The sequence below is a fragment of the Sorghum bicolor genome, chromosome 3 (genome assembly GCF_000003195.3).
Source record: "Sorghum bicolor cultivar BTx623 chromosome 3, Sorghum_bicolor_NCBIv3, whole genome shotgun sequence".
NCBI lineage: Eukaryota > Viridiplantae > Streptophyta > Magnoliopsida > Poales > Poaceae > Sorghum > Sorghum bicolor.
The window spans coordinates 56048831-56069805 of NC_012872.2; the positions used below are offsets into that span (position 1 = coordinate 56048831).

The 20975-nt window shown below is 41.5% G+C and overlaps 1 long non-coding RNA gene across 1 annotated transcript; it reads left to right on the top strand.

Moving 5' to 3' along the window:
- Positions 6736-8051, top strand: LOC110433270. The gene is made up of 2 exons (XR_002450646.1): positions 6736-7044; positions 7775-8051. It is a non-coding gene; the product is annotated as an uncharacterized LOC110433270 (long non-coding RNA).

Consider the following 20975-nt stretch of genomic DNA (forward strand, 5'->3'; position numbering starts at 1 on the left):
TGGACACACAATGCAATATGCTGCTGACCCGACAAGCTTATATATAGCAGGAGAAGCAAGGTGTTGTAGCAATGCCAGGGTAAGCAACGACACTTGCAGGGCTGCAACGGCTAACTTACCCAACGACTATTTCCTCACTGCATGGGAAAACGTGAATGTTTAAAATTTTCCTGCAATCCAAACAACAAACTTCAAGTATTCCTCTGTTTTAGATTCCTGTGGTTTTTCGCTTTATACTACATCCTATTTCTATGTTTTTTCCTATTCCTGCGTTTTACATTCCTACGTTCCAAACAGGCCCCTAAGCATATATACAGAAACTAATTGAACTTCACTGGTTGTGTGGGGCAGGGTTCCCATTCAAACTAACCTTCTTACTGTGTTTGACGAGGTGTTAAAGGTTTCCTACAGCTATCTATGTGACTATGCCATAGAGTAGATAGGAGATGATGACACAAATGTCTCCCTTCTTCTTGTATTTTCTGCAGTATAAAAATAATTAAACTATAAACACCGACATGCTAGCTAAAAAAATTATTTGGGGACACGTGTTAGTAAAAACATGAGCCAAAACTGGACATAGTTATTTAGGGCATATTTAGTTCGCACCCTCAAAAGAAGTTTTGGAGGTATTGTAGCACATGGGTAACTATAGTAATTAGTGTCTAATCATGGACTAACTAGGTTTAAATGATTTGTCTCACAAAATATATACAAATTGTGTACTCCCTCCGTCCCCAAATACTGCTATTTCTAGCAGATTTCAGACAGATTAGTGTGGCAAACAAAAGACTATTCTACCCTCAATTAATTTAGGTTCCACCATTTAATCATGCACGTTAAGCTATGGTTCTCTGGTTCCAACGAGCTGCATTTAATGCCAACTAAACAGACTCAAACAATTACCATACGCCAAAGTACTACTCCCTAGAAGAAATTAAATGAGCTGGTGGACCACGGAAGTTCCGAGGAGAATTAAATGGGCTGGTGGACTGAGCATGCTAGTAGAAATAACAGTATTTGTGGATAAAATTTTCTCTTAGAAATAGCAGTATTTAGGGACAGAGGGAGTACTTAGTTATTTTCTTTCTATTTATATTTAATGTTTCATCCACGTGTCCAAACATTCAATCAAATAGAGTGTAAAGTTTTAGGTAAGAACTAAAATAAGGCCTTAGTGGATGGCCCTCACATGTGCATTGATGAGTAACTTTGTTGCTCCAGTAAATATACGCACTGCTGTTTTTTCAAGCTACAAAACCTAAAAAATATGACAATGGGTTGTGTATAACTGAAATTAAGTACATGCAATTATGGTTGTAGGCCCTATGCTAGTATGTGCACCTTCCTACCTCTGTTGAGTTGTGCTTCCATAGAATTTGATATATCCTCTTTTCCTTTTTTTTTCTTTTATTTTTGTTTTCTTTTCTATGTCTTCTTTTTCTATTCCGTGCTTCATTTTTATTTTTATTTCCTTTTTTTGTTTTATGTGTTTTTATGTTAGTTTTCTTTTTTCTTATTCTTGTTTTTCTTTTCTTTTCTTTTCTTTTTCTTTTTCTTTTTCTATTTATATTTGTATTTTTCATGCTTCATTTCGGAACGGATAGAGGGATCTTGATCTTGGCTTAATCTCTTAACACAATCAAGGATGAGACACTACAAGGTTGAGGGAGAGAACTAGGGTGGTCTAATACTACTTTTAGGGAGCTTTGTAGTTACTAATTCGCTGGAGCTTTGTAGTTACTAATTCGCTGGAGAATTACTATAGAAGACCACAAACATAGTTCATTTTAGTTGGTTCTTTGGCATTAATTGACGATTTATAATTGGAGTTAATTATCGTCAACAATCTCTAAAGAAATCACGACGTTAGCACGAGCATTATACTAATAACAGTTAATATTATGGATGTTGCACTACAATAACCCACAAAGTGGGATAAATGCTACGTGATGGTGTGGCTGATTTAATATTCAGTTGGTGTGGCTGATTTGATATTCAGTTTGCTGTGGTATTCTCTGGATAACTCAGTCAAGCACACGAGATTTACTCTCAATTGCACTTGAATTTCCACTGTCTGATGATAAACTTGTGCTCTTCTTTCTGTTTGTGTCGAAGATAAGTCGGCGTCCAAAGTCTTACTTTTTTTAAAAAAAAATAATGGAACAAAGTTCCAGTCTAAAGTCTTACTGTTGGAAGAGCTCCTCCTCCTCATTTATCGCCAATGGAAGCAAGTTTTTCCGTTTACTGAGGCCTTGTTTAGTTTGCAAAAATTTTGGGTTTTGGCTACTGTAGCACTTCCGTTTTTATTTGACAAACATTATCCAATCACGGAGTAGCTAAGCTTAAAAGATTCATCTCACAAATTACAGGTAAACTGTGCAATTAGTTTTTATTTTCGTCTATATTTAATGCTCCATGGATGCGACCAAAGATTCGATGTGACGGAAAATCTTGAATATTTTTTGCGAACTAAACAACGCCTGAAGCTCGTCGGGCTCGGCTTCAAAGCGAGGTCAGAGAGCCAAGGCTGCGAGCTGTTCCTGAAGCTAGGTACAGCCACGAGGTGCAGTTCACCATTCCCCTCTAGTCAACTTGATTGTGACAGTAGTCTACTGCACCGCTGCACTTGCATACGCGGCTACGTGTCCCGTTGAGCATTGAGACGGGTGTTGCCAGGTACCGTCACCGAGCAGCGAGCAGTAGTATGCCTTGTCCGGTGGCTGAACTCTGCTACGAATTTATCTATCGAAAATCTATAGGCTATTTAGCAATATTTTTTTATAATAAATTAATAAATAGTATTTTTATTTTTAATTATAACTTTTCAGCCAAACAAATAGTGTATTATTGATATGTGAGATCAGAAATCGATTCTTCACCGCTAGAGGCCAATTGAACCTGGCTTTCTGGAGGATCCGGATCCAAAATAGGAACGTGTTTCTACTCATTAAATAATTATTTTTGTAAGGAAGAAGGCATTTCCATTTATTCGGGCAGTCTGCACTCAGCACAAATAACAACTGCTCATCAGGTTTCTACAGTCCTGCACGGCATTCTGTATTTCTGTATGGAATATTAGATAAACCTATATCAGTATTATTTTTGTCTCACAGTATCTTATTGTCGCGATGATCAAATCAATGAGTACAAATGGATAATCTTGGTACAGTCTAACCTCTCCCAGATCATGTTCATAGTCCACACTCAGTTTGCAACAATCAATCAAAAGACCCAAATTCAGAAGTAAATATTGCATTCGAGAATTTAATCCAATTTGCAAAGCAATGTTCCAGCTGATGCCAACAAAAAAGGAACCGGTAACTTATTCCCACTCAGGCCTTGTTTGGATGTTGTCGTATTCAATTCAATCCATGTGTGTTGGTGTGAATTGGGGTGGAATTTAGTTCAAGTTTCACTTTAATCCACCTCAACACATGTGGATTGATGTGAATCCAACAACATCCAAACAAGGCCTCATGGTCCTACAACTTCATTACATGCCCCACTTACATCATGTTGCCTGCAACTGAGGTAAGAATAAGACAACGGTGATCTTCCTATCACAACATAACCAAACCACATCCGCATCACTACAAATGTGAACAACGATGGGTCTCAAGAGGTTAGAATATCTGCCTTGTACTATATAATTCTAAAAAAAAATAAAAGGTTAAAAGACACCGGGGAAGGCCCGCTACACCCGTCTCAATGCTCACCAGGACACGTTGCCAAGTGCAGCGGTGCAGTAGACTACTGTCACGATCAGAATAACTAGAGAGGTTCCCATCACATTGTAATTGCAAGTCACAACCACTCTAGTTCTCCTCAAATGCTCGCGGAATTGGAGAAGAGGATTTGAAAAAACCAGAAGAAAAGAATTAGATGAAATACTAATCTACTTCTAGTGGAATTTATGAAAAGAAAGAAATAGAAGATTTTTTCAACAGAAAGCCCTACAACCGATGGAAGTAGCATACCTATTAAGGAAAGAGTTGAGCAGGAACACATAGCTTTGGCAAATGCCCATAGTAGAGGATGAAGCTTTGCAGGATTATAATACTGTAGTTTTTGAGCTGACTTTTTTTTTTCTCTTTTTAGTTTGTAAATTTTAGTCTTGCCGCCCCAATGGGCGATGTTCTCTGTTTTTTCTTTCTTTCTTCTTCTTCTTCTTCTTCTTCGTTTTTGCAATTTAGTTTTGCTACTCTGAAGGACAGTGTTTCTAATTATTTTTGTTTCCTTTTTATTCTACTAATATATTTTTTCTGAAACAAATATTCTACTAATAAATCTCGGTAAAGCTTTTGCTGATCTTTCCAAAAAAAAAAAACTAGTTCTCTTCAAACCTTTATAAAAGTGCAAACGATTTCATGATCATGAAAAAGAGCGAGGAGTGAGAAGGTGGCTTATGAGCCCATTTCATAAACCAAACAACCTGACAACAAATTGAAGTGGAGACCACACAATATGCAACAACAAGGAATCAGTAGTCGCTAATGGCAAAGCATGCAAATTATCAAACAGATGGAAGCATTTGGGCCCAGTTTGCCTAATTTAGATCGAGTGGAGGCCTTTGAGCCTTCTTCATTCGCTCGCTTAAATGATTTTCTTTCTCTAACCTCCAGGAACCAGGATATAGCATTTTGCTCTGGAGTGCCGCAGGAGATCAATGCCTGAAGCTGCTTGTTCCAATAGATTTTCCCTTGATTGATTCCTAGCTTATGAATCAGATAAGATCGGCTACGCAGTTGCGCCCCTGGCATATGTATCTGAACTCTCCTTATATTAACTAGTAAGGTACCCGTTCTAACGCCACGGCAACATTCAGAGACCACCAAAAGATATCACAAAATTAGTACTTATATACAATTGTTTATACCAAAAAGTTACCAAGTTTCCTTGCTCTCTCCCGGCGCCGGCTCACCACTTTTTGCCCACCCTGCCTGCCCCCGACGGCCGGCGACACTCCTCCCTCTCGCCGGCGGCGACGACGCTCTCCCTCCTGGCGGCGCTCCTCCCTCGCCAGCGGCTGCTACTCGTGCGACAAGGGTAGGGTCAGGTGGTCTCACCGACCAGCGATGGCTGGCAGCGCGCGCGACCGGCCGCGCATGGGCCAACGAGGCCCGCTCGGGGGAGGTGTAGCTGCCAGCAGCGCTCGATGCCGCACCGCAGGGGCTGGTGGCTCCATCCCCACCGGTGCCCTCTAGATCTCGCGGCGACTCCCTCCTCGTCCACCTCGACGATGACAATGAGATCGATTATGGAGGGTTGTAGGGTCGACGATGGCTACGTGCTTGGATGACGGACGATGGTGGCCGCGGGGATGGCCACTGCGTCGCGCCTGGCGGCCTATGCGACTGCTGGACAGGGCAAGACGTGCACGGCACCAGCCTTGCTACCTCCCGGATATGGTAGTGGCAGCCCCAACACTCCCAGCTAGGCCAGGTGCGGCTGTGCTGGCCTACCCTGCGTGGCGCAGGACCGGCCGCGATGCACGACGCGGAAGGAGCTGCATGCTCAGACCTATGGTCCACGCGCTGTGTACTACCCACCTGATCAATCTTTTTTTTATTTGGTGAGTAACTGTTGCCATGTTGGTGCTCGATGAAATGCCCTGCTGGTGTTCAGTCTTGGAAGATATGCATTCTCCATGTATATTTCTATTGTTTGATTTGCACCTAGAGCTCTGAAAATAATACACCATCTTTACTTAGTTTGCAATCACACGACTGAAAATAATACACGATCTTTCCTTAGTTTGCAAATCACACAACGAGCACAAATCATAAGTTAAATTTAATTAAATTGCAATAGGGATGGCTTTGTATATTAAATTGCAATAAGGATGGCTTTGTATATAAACAACAAAATTTTATAAATTATTGGAACACAGTTTTATACATTAACGGAGCATATTTTATACATTATTGGAACACAATTTTATATTAAACAGAGCATATTTTATACATTATTAGAACACTATTTATACATTTGTAAAGCTCCTGCGTTCTAAAACATGTTTCTATATCTTTCTTGTGGCTATTCTATGAGATTAAAATATTATGTTTTTTTGTTCTATGCTTGATGAATTAGTTTTTTTAGGCATTCAGTTCATGTGTGTGACGTGGTTTTAGTTGGAGTTGCTCTTGGCCAAGTAGCAGCGCCTCCATCTGGCGGCGGGCGCCATTTCCCTCCCACCCAGCGGCGCCCTTTCCCTCCCACCTGGCGGCACCCTCTTGCATCCCGGTGGTCAGTGTCCCACCCCATGTGGTCAGAATTTTTATGTTTTATGTGTAAAAGTTTCTATGCTCCATGATGTCTCATGTTTTTTTTCAAGATGGAGGTGTTGTAGCTAGATGTATCTATGCTTCATGTGTTTCTAGAATTTTTATACCTTTGTGGAACTAACTTTATGCAATACTAAGAACTAGCAATGCAAGCAAGCATGGCTTCATACGCCTTTTTGTACCTGTCAAAATGTCACTAATTATTTTCTATGCGCTTCTTAAATTTGCTAGTATTTGCATCATTGTGAGTTTCTATTCAAGAATTAGTTATTTTTATGCATATATCATAGTAAGTGAAATTATCTGTTTATTTATGAAACTACATGTTTAAGATAAAACTTTATGATAAGAGCAACTCCAAGAGCCTGGCTAAAATTAGTAGTCAAATTTTATTGGTTAGCCATTTTGTAAAGTAAAAAACTTCTTAAAAAGAAGAGATCCACAACAGCCTTGCTATTTTACAAAATCATATAACTTGTGTCAGTGGTTGGCTATATATGGCAAGCGAAAATCAAGAAATAGCCAACTTTCTATTTTACAAAACTAGATAGCACATCTATTGGAGTCTACCTTTTGTTATGCAAATTTTAAAATAGCCACCACAACAAGAATAGACAAGCTGTTGGAGTTGCTCTAAGAGGCTAAAATTACCCGTTATTTGTGAAACTACATGTATGAGTGTGGTGCGAATGGGTGGTGGTGGATGGTGGTGTGGACAACAGCAATGGCATGACGCGGTCAAGGATGTCTTTCACAGGTCTTGAGCCACAATTTCTATGCCATGGATTTATATGTTTCACAATTTCTATGCCATGGATTTATATGTTTTGATTCGATTTAGTCTCTATGCAATGTTCCAAAATTTGAATCATGCAACCAGTGATTTTGTCCATTGTGCTTTCTATATGCAGGCAACCAGTGATTTTATGCAATTCATTTTCATGCACTTTTGAATTTTGGATATATTTCTAGCTGATACTTGGTATACATTGTTGGTATATATTTCTATACTTTATTGACACATAATTCGATACATTGTTGGAGCAGTTGCTATGCGATTTTTTATGTGGTAACAAATTTAATCTTTATTCATTGAACTACTAATTTCTATACATTGTCAGTGCCAAAAATAGTTCTGCGCACCTTGACTACTGATTCTATGAATCTGATCGGCCATTATATGCTATTTTCTAAATTTTAGAGAAAATAAGATCATCTTCATCTTTTACGTGTGTGATCTCTATGTTCTATGTATTGTTCCCATGTTCATATCGGTGGAGGTAATTATATTTGTCTACGAAGGATGCCATCTTGTGGAGAGGTTTTATGTGATCACAAAATTAACTTTTATTTATCGAGCCACTAATTTCTATGCAATGCCGGCAAAACTTTTCTATGCATATTGTAAGAAACATGTTTCTATGCCTTACTGTTGTAAGGTTTCTTCTCCTACTAAAACATGTTTCTATGCCTTTGTTGTGATCTAGGATGGTTGAAATGGATTCCTCTATTTGGTGGGAGGTCAATGGTGGCTTTGTTGTGATGTAGCATGGTTGGAAGGATTTCTCTTCATTTGGTGTGAGAGATCAATGGTGGCTCAGACATATGACATGGCTTGTGATGTCCACTACTCGTGGCGGTGGCGTAGTGTGATCTTAATATAGTTGATTGGTTAATGTAAAAAGTTAGTTTTCCATGATGTGTTTATATGTTTGGATGAGATGAGCAAAACTTTATTTCTATATAACCTCATTTGGTTTTCAATATATTGTTGACTCGGTTTCTATGCGTTGTTCCTCTGTTAAACAAATATCCCCTGGTGGAAAGTATGGTGTGGGTATGAGCGGCTATGGTTGTGGTTACGATAGACCTCTTCAATAGTAGGAAGGGTTTTATGTGTTTCTATACATTGTTTCCTATATTACTTATGCATCCCCTCTAGAAAGCAAGATGTGGTTGGACGCGGTCAGATTGTTCAAATCAATAATATGCAGAAGGGAGGGTTTTTACGCGACAATGAAATTATTCTTATTCATCAAACCACTAATTTCTATGCAACGTTGGCGCCAAAAACTTTTCTACGCATTTTGACTATTGGTTCTATGCATCTAATCGTTATCACGCGCCATGATTCAAATTTCAAATTTATATTTTTTTAGAAATATTTCAAAGTGGATCTTGAATCGTGCATAAAAATGTCAGGAGTTCAATGGTCAAAACCATTTTAAAATTGGAAGCTCCATCGAGGAATTATCGTGGAAAAATAGAAGAGAATATAATGGAAGATGCATGCATACATGTATCAACATGTGTCAGCGCGTGTCAGCCTGTGTCAGCTATAGTTAGGTGGAACAGGTGAAATGTCTAACTCGCAGAAAGGTTTTTATGCAATAACGAATTAGTTTTAATTCATCCATCAACTAATTTCTATGCAACATCGCGACCAAAACTTTTCTATGCAGCTTGACCTAGGTTTTCATACATCGGATTGACAGGGTCCACTGCGGTCTCCACCTGTTGTGCGCGTCAGCTCAGTTGACCTGAATGGGTGGACTGAGTGACATTGGTTGAGTGCGTGGGGTCCCCCACTTGTGCGCATGTAGGCGTTAAGTGGGGTGCTGGTTGGGGCTTTCAATAACTATTTGTAGCCCTGAGCTCTTAATATACCATATATATATATATATATAACATAAAAAAAATCTAACTTTTAAAGCGAGGATGATAGTTTTCATGGGCAGGGGGAGCAGTTATAGTAGGCATCATGCATGTACTACAAGTAGAGTACCTGGAAAGACCCTACACATTTACAGCGATACACCAACGTATTTTCTCAACCATTTCCAGATCTTTTAGACAAAACTGAGACCTTGGCACACTATGACAGAATAAAAAAAAATGCACTAGTACGTCCCAAATTAACTTTCAAACGCGACAAGATTGGATGCCTAGATCGGTCGGCCACTCCGTCCAACAGAGATTAATTAAACTATGCAGTTGCTGCGTTCCTCGTGCTGGCCTAGCACTTGTCACTTGTTTTCTCCCTTCCAATCTCATGTTAGCACCACCCAAATGCAAAATGTCACACCGCCTCTGCGTGTGGTTCCTCTGGTGCTAATTTTATTTTGAGTGTGCTCTTGTCGGCCAGCGACCCAGCGTACTTTATTTGAGCTCACATTGGCCTATCATGTCCGATCAAGGAGGGGATATCCCTAAGCATATTCTCCGATCCAGCCAAAAGGAGGCAGCGTTGTTTTCAGTAATGCCAATGAGGGCACACGCGTACCAAATGCAGTTTGCTCTAGTTTTTGTCGCATCCTGGTTTTTAAAATAAGACCAGAGTCGTCATATGTGTGTCCAGGAAGTCCATACATATAACAAAAAAATAGAATTATCAGAATCAATATTATATATAGCGGAAAACATATTTATAATAACACTTACAAAACATCAGAGTACGTGGAAACAGTAGCTAGAACTTTTTAGCCTCCATTCTTCTCAGGGACGGTTGACTGGGGGCTCCGTACGCCAAGCACTTCTCATAAGCTTCTAGAAAACTCCATGACATCTTTATCCTTCTTCTGAGCAGCACTTTACTACACACTGGGAGTGTGGGGGGGGAATAGTAAGGGTGAGTTCATGTCGAACTCAGCAAGCACAGACGGAAAGTAATGACATGCAAGGCTTAAAACAAGGTAAATCTGACTTGGTTTGACTGCAGTAGCATTTTAGTTGATCACTTTTAATTATGAATATTATTAGAACAACCTACTACTAATTATGAGTAGCATAAACCCAACCCTTATTAGTGTAAGTAGTAATTAGCATCTTTTAAATGACTATCCTAATAATTATAGTAGTCCGGGGATTAACCCCAATTATTAACACAGGATAGCAATCCTGCCAACACGGAATAGCCATTCTGCCAAAACACGAGGTAGCAACCTCGCCAAGATCTATCTCCAAGTATCCAGTGAATCCAATTTGCTCATCAAGTGAGGGTCTGGGCCGCTCGTGACCGTGAGCACGGCTGATATATCAGTTTTACACTCTGCAGAGGTGTGCACGTTCACTCCAAGTCGTGATTCCCATTTGCCCGGGGTCATGACTCCCCAAAACACTGCCAAGGTGAGCAGGCAGGGTCTCACTACGAGACCTTTCACAGGGTCCAACTAATAGGATGCCACTCGCAAGTTTTCACCGGGACGCTCGACAGTCGATACCCATAGCCATGGCGTACCGAGCAGCCGCTAACTTAATATTCATTACCCAAGTTACTTCCTCACGCCTACCCGGAAAGTAACACCCTACTAGTGGAGGTCCTGCTAATTAGTCAAGCCAGAGCCATATAGCTTGGAGCTGCACTGTATGTCCCAGGGGGCTTCTCCCTGACTAAGTCCTTACGGAGAGCAGAGATGAGTACGCCCGGCAAAACCGGACCACCAACAGTACCCGCTCCCCCTGTGACCACCATCATCACGATGCTCGTAAGCATCCAACATCGCCATCACCGCAGTGACCAAAGGTTCAGCACAGTTTAAGCATCAAGTTAAGTAGAGAGTAATTCTTGTTTAAGCATGTGTATAAGATGAGTAGAGCAGCTAAGCAAATCTAGTATAGTCTAGACTACCCATATGCATAACCCCAGGTGAACAAGGAATAGTAAGTAAAGCTAGTCATGTCCTTAGAGTTTGCATTCATTGGACACATGCATGTAAAGTAAATGACATTAATGAGTAGGTTCAAAATGATCAAACGGTGTCTGCACTTGCCTTTATTCCCAGTGTATATCTGCTCAGAATTCTTTGGCTTCTTTCTTCTGATCTCCAACTTCTGCTTCGACTGTCGGTCCTTAGCTCCTGGTCTTCACCGTTGACGAACCACGCTTCTTCTACTCGTAGCAAACAAGCAACACAAACAGACAAACAAACAATCACGACTAAGAACAAGCATCAATCAAAAGAAAAGCTTACAAAGAGCGCACAAAACGACACAACTTGTTGCTACGATCGTGACAACGCAAGAACGATTAAGAACGGAGCTATCGTTAAACGGACACGACTATCGAGGCTCGAAGTGAAACAGAGAAGACGACTATACGCTGGTCGTATTTTATTTAATAAAAGAAGGTGATAGACTTTCCAAAGAAATATATCAAAGTTGAATTGACCAAATTATAAAGAATTATAAAAGCTGGAGTTAAACTTTAGTCATAACCTAATTACTAACCATTCTACATCACTTAAGTCACTTTACTATTTATAATTAGAAAATAAGGAATTTGTGACAAGTTAAACAGAGCATTTATGAAATAATATTAGATTAAGTAGATCACAAATAAAAAAGGTATTAAAGATGGCATAGAACATACTAATACTCATTTTATGAAAGAGATCAGAGATTTATTAAGCCCTAATTTGCTTTTGATTTTCAACGATTATTGAATAAGCATTTACAAAATAACATTTATGGTGAAATCTAAAGGTGTCAAACATGGTGAACATTGATGCTAACGCGTAGTTTACGTCGATACGAACCTAACGCGACAAGAACGGGCTCAAACGGAGTTAAAACGCGCATTCTATGGCCAAAACTAGGTTAGTGGCAAAACTGTGAATAAACAGAACTAATTTTCGTATTTTAAATAATTAAAACTGAATTTTAAAAAGCATTTTGGACTAAATCTACGAATACCAACGGATCCAGGGGCTAGACTGCTAAACACAGGACTTATTTCTAATTATTTTTGAAAGGCAGTGGACTGCGGGTTAATTACCGAAAACTGCAGGGGTTTTTTCGCAAAAAGGCCAGGGCTGCCACGCGGCGCTTCGGTACTGGCCGGTCCACAGCACGCGTGGTGGACCGAGGGGCGGGCGGTGGACCGCGGGTCCACGGTGGACCGCGGCCGGGACTGGGCGGGCGCGCACGACGGCGACGTGGTCCGCGGCGGCGGCTCGCCGGAGTAGGGCGGTGCTGCCGCTACGGGGCTCGGCTGGCGAAGGGGAGGGCACGGGGAGATAGGGTTCGGCGTTGCGGACTCGATGCGAGGCTCGAGGCGGTGACGGTTAGCCCGGACGACGCTGCGCGCGATGGCGCCATGGATGGCGGCCGCGAACTCGCCGGAGTTCAGCTAGAGGGCGCTACAGGGGCGAGAAGCTAAGGCGAGGGTACGGGAGAGTTCCTGACCTCCTTGCGAACCTCGAGGTGGCGTTCTTGTCGACGGAGATGTAGAGGAGGCAGAGGACGACGGCGGCGGAACCTCGGCTCCGCGGCTATGGCGACGGCAAGGTGCGGCTGGGGCTTAGGGCGGAGGCGGCGGTGCCCTAGGGTTAGGCGGGCGTGCGGCGCACAGGGCTAAGCCCTTTCTATGGGCACGGGCATCCTCGGGGTGCGCGCTCGGGGCTCGAATCGACGGCGGCAGCGCTCCCCGTGCGATGCGGGAGGTAGGGGATGACCCCTCCCCGCTGACGCGTGGGGCCGGGGCGTCAGCGGCTCAGGCGCGGGCTGGCAGGTGGGGCCCGCCTGGCAGTGGCTGCGCGTAGGGAGAAGGGGAAGGTGGGCTTGCGCGCTGTCGCTGGGCCGAGGCCCAAGTGGGAGGCGGGAGCAGGCCATGGCTAGGAGCTGGGCCGGAGAAGAGGGGGGGGGAGGACGGCCCAGAGAGAAAGGAAACCCTTTTTCTTTTTATAAAAAAATGATTTCTAAACTATTTTACTAAACCAATTTCAAAACCCTTTTTGAATTCAAAAACCTGAGATTATTTGGAACTTGTTTTTAGACTATTTTAAAATCCAAATATATTTTAGTTTAAACACATTTCTAAATTGTTTTCCAACTCGAATTTGAATTAGTTTTCAAATAGGACATTGCGAGTTTTATTTTTCCGAAAACCAAAAGGACCTAAACGTGCTCGCTAGAAATTTTGAAATTCATTTTTCTGACACAAGCCAAACAAAGTTAGGGCACAAAGCACACAACAAATAAAACACCCTCCACTTAATTTAATAAAAGTTTTAAAATTTCACATTTTTCTCATTTTAGAATAACAATAATTAATAAAAATCTGGTAATACTTTAGAAAAATTTTAAATCCTTATTTAATTTAGTGTTTTCTAATAACAATCCAAAATTAAAAATTTTGGAGTGTTATAGTTTTAGGCTATGTTTGGTCCCTTACTAAATTTTAGCTAGTTAAACTTTAGTCACTTTAGTAACTAAAGTTCCAAACACATTGACTAAGGGCCTGTTTAGTTTCCCTTGCTAAATTTTAACTAGCTAAAATTATTTTAGCTACTCTTGGGTGACTAATAAGACTAAACTATTTTAGCTCTTTTTAGTCAATGTGTAGAGCATCTCCAAGAGCTTGGCTAAAATGAGTAGCCAAATTCTAATATTTAGCCATTTTGTAAAATAGATAACTTCTTAAAAAAGAAGAGGTTTACAACAGCCTTGCTATCTAGTGCCAGTGGTTGGCTATATATGGCCAACGAAAATCAAGGGATAGCAAACTTTCTATTTTACAAAACCAAATAGCACATCTGTTGGAGTCTATTTTTCTACTATAAAAATTCTAAAAAGCCTCCATAATAAGAATAGCAAAGCTGTTAGAGTTGCTCTAAGTGACTAAAGTTTAGCTAGCTAAAATTTAGGAAGGGAAACCAAACAGGGCCTAAAAGAAGCTAAAATAGTTTAGTTTCATTAGTCACTCAAGAGTAGCTAAAATAATTTTAGCTAGCTAAAATTTAATAAAGATAACCAAAGAGGCCCTTAGTAGAAGACACAACCAAAGATAAGCAATATGGTCTCAGTTGCCGAGCTTCACCAACTATTGCGTTGGCAAACCTAATCACATTGTCGGCATTGATCGCCTCTAGCTCCATCTATGGCCATGCAAGATGCCTGATTGAGAAGCTTTGATGAGTAATAACATCGCGACATTGATGAACAACATTGACGAGGCTTTTGTATTATCTTCCTTGCCACACCCCTCGCTTGTGTCATCATTTGTGACTCCCTTCGTTCATGAACAAAGTAATTCCCATAGTAGTCTTATGTCAATTTTTTTAGTTTAACCAAATATATAGAAAAGAGGATCAAGATTTATGACACCAAATTAGTATCATTAAATATATCATAAACTTTATTTTTATAATGTTCTTATTTGGTGTCACAAAAAATTGTATTTTTTCTATAAATTTGTTTAAACATTAAAATGTTTGACTTAAGTCAACTCTAATAATTGATTTATTAAGAGAAAGAGAGAGAGTATGCGCAATGCATAGATAGTGGTTCATCACGTAAAAGCTGAACAAATCATTAGTTATCGCCATCAACAAGGCGACGAAGATTCCTCGCATTCTCCACCTAACAGCCTTAACAGACATGATAGCAATATACACCACGGAAAGGAAGAAAAATGCACACCATACCCATGAACAACAAAAAGCATATCAGGAAACCCTTCTTCCTCTGGCTTAAGAGGACGGTCGAACGTACGTACACCATTTTGCATTGGTTACCACTTGTTTGAGTTGCAGCAGAAACGAAACGGGAGCGAGTGATCGATGACCATTTAATATTTCTCATGAGTATAGGTACGCACGTATATATACATACGTGTAATGCAAATTGATTAATACGTACGACGAAAGAAACGTGGTGGTCTCTGAGTTATTTATATACTAGCAGTACTAAGGCATTGTTTAGTTGGTGAAATTTTTTGAATTTGAATACTATAGCACTTCGTTTGTATTTGATAATTATTGTTCAATTATAGACTAACTAGACTTAAAAAATTCGTCTCCTAAATTACAGGCAAATTGTGTAATTAGTTATTTTTTATCTATATTAAATGCTCCATATATACGTCTAAAGATTCGATGTGATAGGAAATTTTGAAAATTTTTGTCATTTTAGGGTGAACTAAATAAGGCCTAACAGTAACTAGGATTAGGATGAGCTGAGTGATCTAGACGTCCAACAGTGACACGGAAATCCATCTCGGACCGTGCATAAACGTGTTTGGATATTCCCAGGGGACGATGGCATCAAAGGAGAATATGCGCGCTCTATGAGGCGTTTAATCCTTCCCTCGTCTTTTTGTTAAAGAATAAGAAGAAAAGAAAGGTAATCCTTCCCTCTCGTCGCAGCGCGCTCTAATTTGTGATTTGGTTGGGTTTGGGCTATCTTCTGCTGTCGCCGCCGCCGTCACCGGATCTTGTGATTTGGACGTGCATCTCGTGGACATGGACGGCGCGAACGAGCGGAGAGACATCATGCAGAAGCGGGGCTCCTATGTATTGCGGAGGATCATCTCGTCTCGCTTTCATGCACCAACGTTAACGAACGCGTACGCGCTGTCTCTAATTGAAGAGATGAGTTATCTGCTGGGCTTGATGTACTAATGCCATCTTGATTACACACGCAAAGCAGCATGTGCTGTTGCGCTCAAACTAAGGCCTTGTTTAGTTTATCCAGAAACTAAAAATTTTTCAAGATTCTCTGTCATATCGAATCTTGCGGCATATGCATGGAGCATTAAATATAGTTGAAAAACAAAAACTAATTGCACAGTTTACCTGTAAATCGCGAGACGAATCTTTTAAGTCTAGTTACTCCATAATTAGATAATATTTGTCAAATAAAAACGAATGTGTTACAGTGTCAAAATACAAAAACTTTTCAGATCTAAATAAGACCTAAGACAAACCATTTCAATCGGAACTAGTGGCGAAATTAGAGGGTCGAGGCTAGCACGGGCTGTAGCCCCACAATACAGTGGGAATTTTATAAAATATTTTAATTACAACACATTTAAACATAAATCCACCTATTTTTGTTACGAATACTAACTATATATATATATGTAAAAATATAAAAAAGTTATTAAGACATACACTTGCGTATATATTTATCATATTAGAGGTGTGATTATAGTTAATTATGCGGCCCCATTAATTAAAATTGATGGTTCCGTCGCTCTATGTGGTTATGCTTTTCTTTCTATAGCTTTAGTGAATGATCTAGTAAATTTGTTGCCCTAGTCTTGACGAAGCTTCCAAGAAAGTCTTTATCTTTTGTGGTTAGGGTTTGTCTAGGTGTAGGCGTGCCATTCGACTGTCATTTGAAATGGCTTGTGGCTAGTCTGCAGCGACCCTCCTTACTATGTGTATGGTCCACATGATCATTTGATTTGGTTTTAGTTTATGTGCCACACAATTTAAAAAGACAACAAATTCTATTGGCCCTTTCAATATTCTCCAGCTTGACGAAGAAATTGGTCTTTCTATATACCCTTTTATCCCAAATATATTAGTTTTAATATGGGAGGTCCTCCATGGTTCATAAACGAGGAGCTAACAGTTAATGATGACCTCTTCTGATGGAACTAGGGGTAGCAGGGGCCGTATGCCCCCCTCCTACCACACACGGTGATTTTTTTTAATATTTGACTAGCCCCACGTATATAAAAAATGTTAGTTACGTCATTGCTTGGAACACGCTAAGACTATCTCTAACAGTATGATACGTGAGACACATAGGGTGGTTTGGGTAGCGTACCATATAAGGGTGCATGACCCAAAACTCCTCTTTTCTAATAGTCGATGCATACTCCATTGCGAGCCCCGACTTCATCGCCCCCATACCAATCTCTGACGAATTCACCGTCGTAGGCACCACGGGCTTGGCCCCATGCCGGCCCCCACCCTCGCCTACCTCTACCCTTTTGCACCGATGACCCTGCATCCCCGGTAAAGCGCCTCCAGCCTGTTGTCTCTGGCTCCAATGAATCAACAGACCTGCGGTCCTTCCCATCAAGGCGGTGACCCGTACACCTTCCTAGTAGCGACGGTGGTCGCCCATCCACCTCCCCTCGCAGATCCACTGTAAGGCCCGTCCCCTTCATCACCGATGGTGGTGGCCTTTGGGCGGTGGCGCGGCCACCGGCGGGGAATGGGGACGGTGGCTCATAGTCGTGGCTTCTGGGGGTAGATCTGGTGGCGGCACCTGTCTTCTTTCAACCACAATGACGCCACCACCATGGTTGCGCCTCCTCTCTCAACAACAATAGGAGCCTCTAGATTTGGGTCACCATGGAGAGAGGACACTAACTTAAGTTCCTTCTCTCCTATGTAAAATAAGTACCCCTTTTGACTACTCTTTTTTGGAGGCTATTTTTTTTCTGTGCATGATGCATTTTAAGTATAGGTAGTGGTATGCTTAGGCTGTTGGAGACAATACGTAGCCACAACTCCAACAGTTTGCTAAATATCACTAGGCAAATCTATACTTTTGCCAAGTCTAAAAACCATTTGCCAAGTGAATAAATAGACATGGTCCAACAGTTTGCTATCTGGCTTGGCAAATTTAAAATTTGTGGCCCACATATCTTAACTTGTTGTGGGTCCTCGGCTAGGCGACGCCCTTCAAGCGCACGCGCGGTCTGCCATGCGCCGATCTCTTCTGCCGCCGCCGCCCGTTCTTCCTCTCTGTCGTCGCATGTTTGCATCATGATCAGGCATCTGCACCTGTTTGTTACTAGCAGATGCTGCTTCTCTGTCCGTCGCCTAAAAATAGGACCATGCAATCTTTCACGCCATACTACGTTTCTTGCGTCATCGGAATCTCGAGGCCGTCGAGACCAGCAAGCTCACCATCAACTTCGTTGGAAACTCCGTTGCGAAGAATGTCAGTCAAAAATCCATCCCCTTCCATTGCAATGACTGTACAAAAAATTAAAATGGCATCATCAATCTGTAAATAGAGATCCCATATGTACAAAAATCCATCCCCTTCAATTATCAAGAACCATCGACCTACAGATTAAGAAAGACTCAGCACTGCACCAACAGATCAATCCCATGTACAGATCGATTCAACATGCAACTAGCTGATCGAATACCATGAACATATTGATTCAGCATGCACCTGGCTGATCGGATCGATCCCATGTACAACTCGATTCACCTAGCTGATCGATCTGTCCTAGACCTAGGCACCGTCGGCAGACTGTCCAGCAACATGCCAACGTACAACGATGAAACGGATCGAGGAGGGAAGAAAGCTACCTCTCGATGTCGGTCCTCCAGCTGGTGACGTCGGTCCTCGCGACGTCGATCCTCCGCGCGACGAAGAAGGGCATTGGCGCTGAACTCTGCTACCCGCCAGTCGGTCTCCTCGCGACGAAGAAGGTCGTCCTCGGTCCGTCTACTACTCGCGACGAAGAAGGGCGCGAGATAAAGGAAGCCGCGCGTGGGGGAAAGGAAAGGAGGGACCGCTTCGCGCGCGTGGGAGAAGGAGCGCTGTCGTGCGAAATAGCGATTCCAAGCGTGCGAGACCCGCGCAAATATGCGCCTGGAAGGGCCGGAGATGCCAAGTTTCCCAATTTGCCAAGTCTTTTTGCCAACTTGTTGGAGAACGTTTTTTGTGATTTTGGCAAAAAATCTAAGGATGCCAAATGCTTTTGCTAAATTGTTGGAGTTGCTCTTACTTAAGTCAGATTAGTTACACAATCAAATTTTACCTCCAAATCTATATCCAAAGACAAATGGTTAAACAGAGAAATGGTCCATCGGATCAGAGTAGTAGTTTTTTGGTTGAAAAAGAAAAGAAAACAAACTCGATCGCATTGCCAGTGGCGTGGCACGTGAAGAATAATAGTAGGTCAATATGTACGGTACCTCCCTTGCACCATCAAAATGGCATCATCAAAATATTCGTGGTCACAGCATCAAAGTACAAATTTCGACACAAAAGACACAGACCGACCCTCCTTCTATTTTCCGTAGCAAATTATTCCAAGAAGAAACGGCTGGGCAGGAAAGTATGAGACAGACGATGCCTACCTTGTTTAGTTTTGAAATCTTTTTGAATTTGATGTAGAATTTTTATTTTATTCGATAATTAGTGTATAATTATAGACTAATTAGGTTTAAAAGATTCGTTTCGTGATTTATAGAGAAACTGTGTAATTAGTTTTTGTTTTCATCTACATGTAATACTTAATACATATGTCAAAAGATTCAATGTGACAAATGGAAAGTTGTTAAGCGATGAACTAAAAAGTCTCACTCAAAAAAAAAAGAAATGTCATGTGTTGATCATCGCAAGTGACTTGTACCGCTTGCTGGCAGATCGAGGTCCGGCCGGCCGTGCATGGAGGAACCAGGAATTTGTTTCATCTGCCACCGGACGAGAGACGCATGCCGAAAAGGACGGCCCTCCATGACCGAACAACTTCGTCCATAGATCTCCGTGGACGCGTGGTCAGAGAAGGGACGCCTCAATACGACTTCACCTACGTTTGAATTTTTTATTTATTTTATTTTATTCTTTTCTTTTTGCAGCTCGGTATTTGGGTGTGTTTGAATATGCTTGAGATAATCTCCCGGCTAACTTTTTTTTTTCGCGAATATAATCATGAGGACACTCAGTCACATGAACACATGCACACAAGCTTTATTTTTGTGAGTATCTTCAAAAGATTAAAATTAACTCATTAAATTTAAAGATTGATGAAAGTCAACACGAATACCTCACGTACCACAGGTCATACGGTCAAACTCAGATTTCAACATATGGGATAGTTTTCTTTTCTTTTCAAAAGCAGCAAAGAGACAAAAAAAAAAAATCGGGCGAACTTCACTAAGCATGAGATTTCATTTCTTTTGGTGTCACCCAATTAGATCAAAATGACAAAAACAAAAATGAAAGCAACGCAAATGGTGCAAATTTAAGAGGTTGTCTTGCAAAAAAATGTCAGTAAGTCAAAATCAGAGTACTTGATAAACCAAGAATAGCTCGGTTAGTTAGATTCATCTAAATTTGAGTCTCCGAAACAATTGAAAATATTAAATATACGAATCTAAGGCAAACTGCTACTATTTTATTTGCGATGAGTACCCCATGTATCTTAACTCTTAAAATACAATAAAGTCATGTTTAGAATAACTTAAAGTCATAACATGAGTGATGCGTCGTCAATAAAGATTTTTATTTTGCAGCTCCATCGTCAAAACAGAAAATGTGAGAGTACGGTGAGAAACAGACAGATGAAATGAAACAGATGAAAAGAAGAAATTATATCATGAAAAGCTCCGGCTTTGAAGCCTTAATTTATTTTAAGAAAACCACTTCACGTAATTTAGCCTAAAAACACCCATATGTATGACAGTGCACTCCTAAAATCAGCTGGTAACATTTCGAGCGTCACGTTTCAACCAAAAACGACACGATACGATTGTTCACCGGTGAACATTCAACACGCTGTCGCTGAAGCATTTTGGGTGGTGAGGCACGAGGGCGTGTCCACTCATCCACGGACACGGCGCGCAGGACTAACAGTGGACAAACGTGCAACATGGCCAAAGCCAAAACAAAAAAAAAAGGCAAAAAAAAAAATACAGGCCGGGCGGCACCGGCACCGCACCACGGACGGTGGCGAGCCGCTGCCGCTCATGCGGGCCCCGGGACCACGCGCCGCGCGTGGCGTGGCGTGGCGTGGCTACCTGCTGTGTCCCGTCTGGCATGTGGGCCCCCACGGCGGGAAACGTGCGCGCCCGTGTGCTGTGCTGTCCTACGGCAGCACGCGGCTGCTCGGCGGCCCTTTTTTGCGTCTGGTTGGTGGGTGGTTCCGGAGGGATAAAGTACTAGCGTCACCCAGCCATTGTCCCAATCCCGCATGACGCCGCTGCT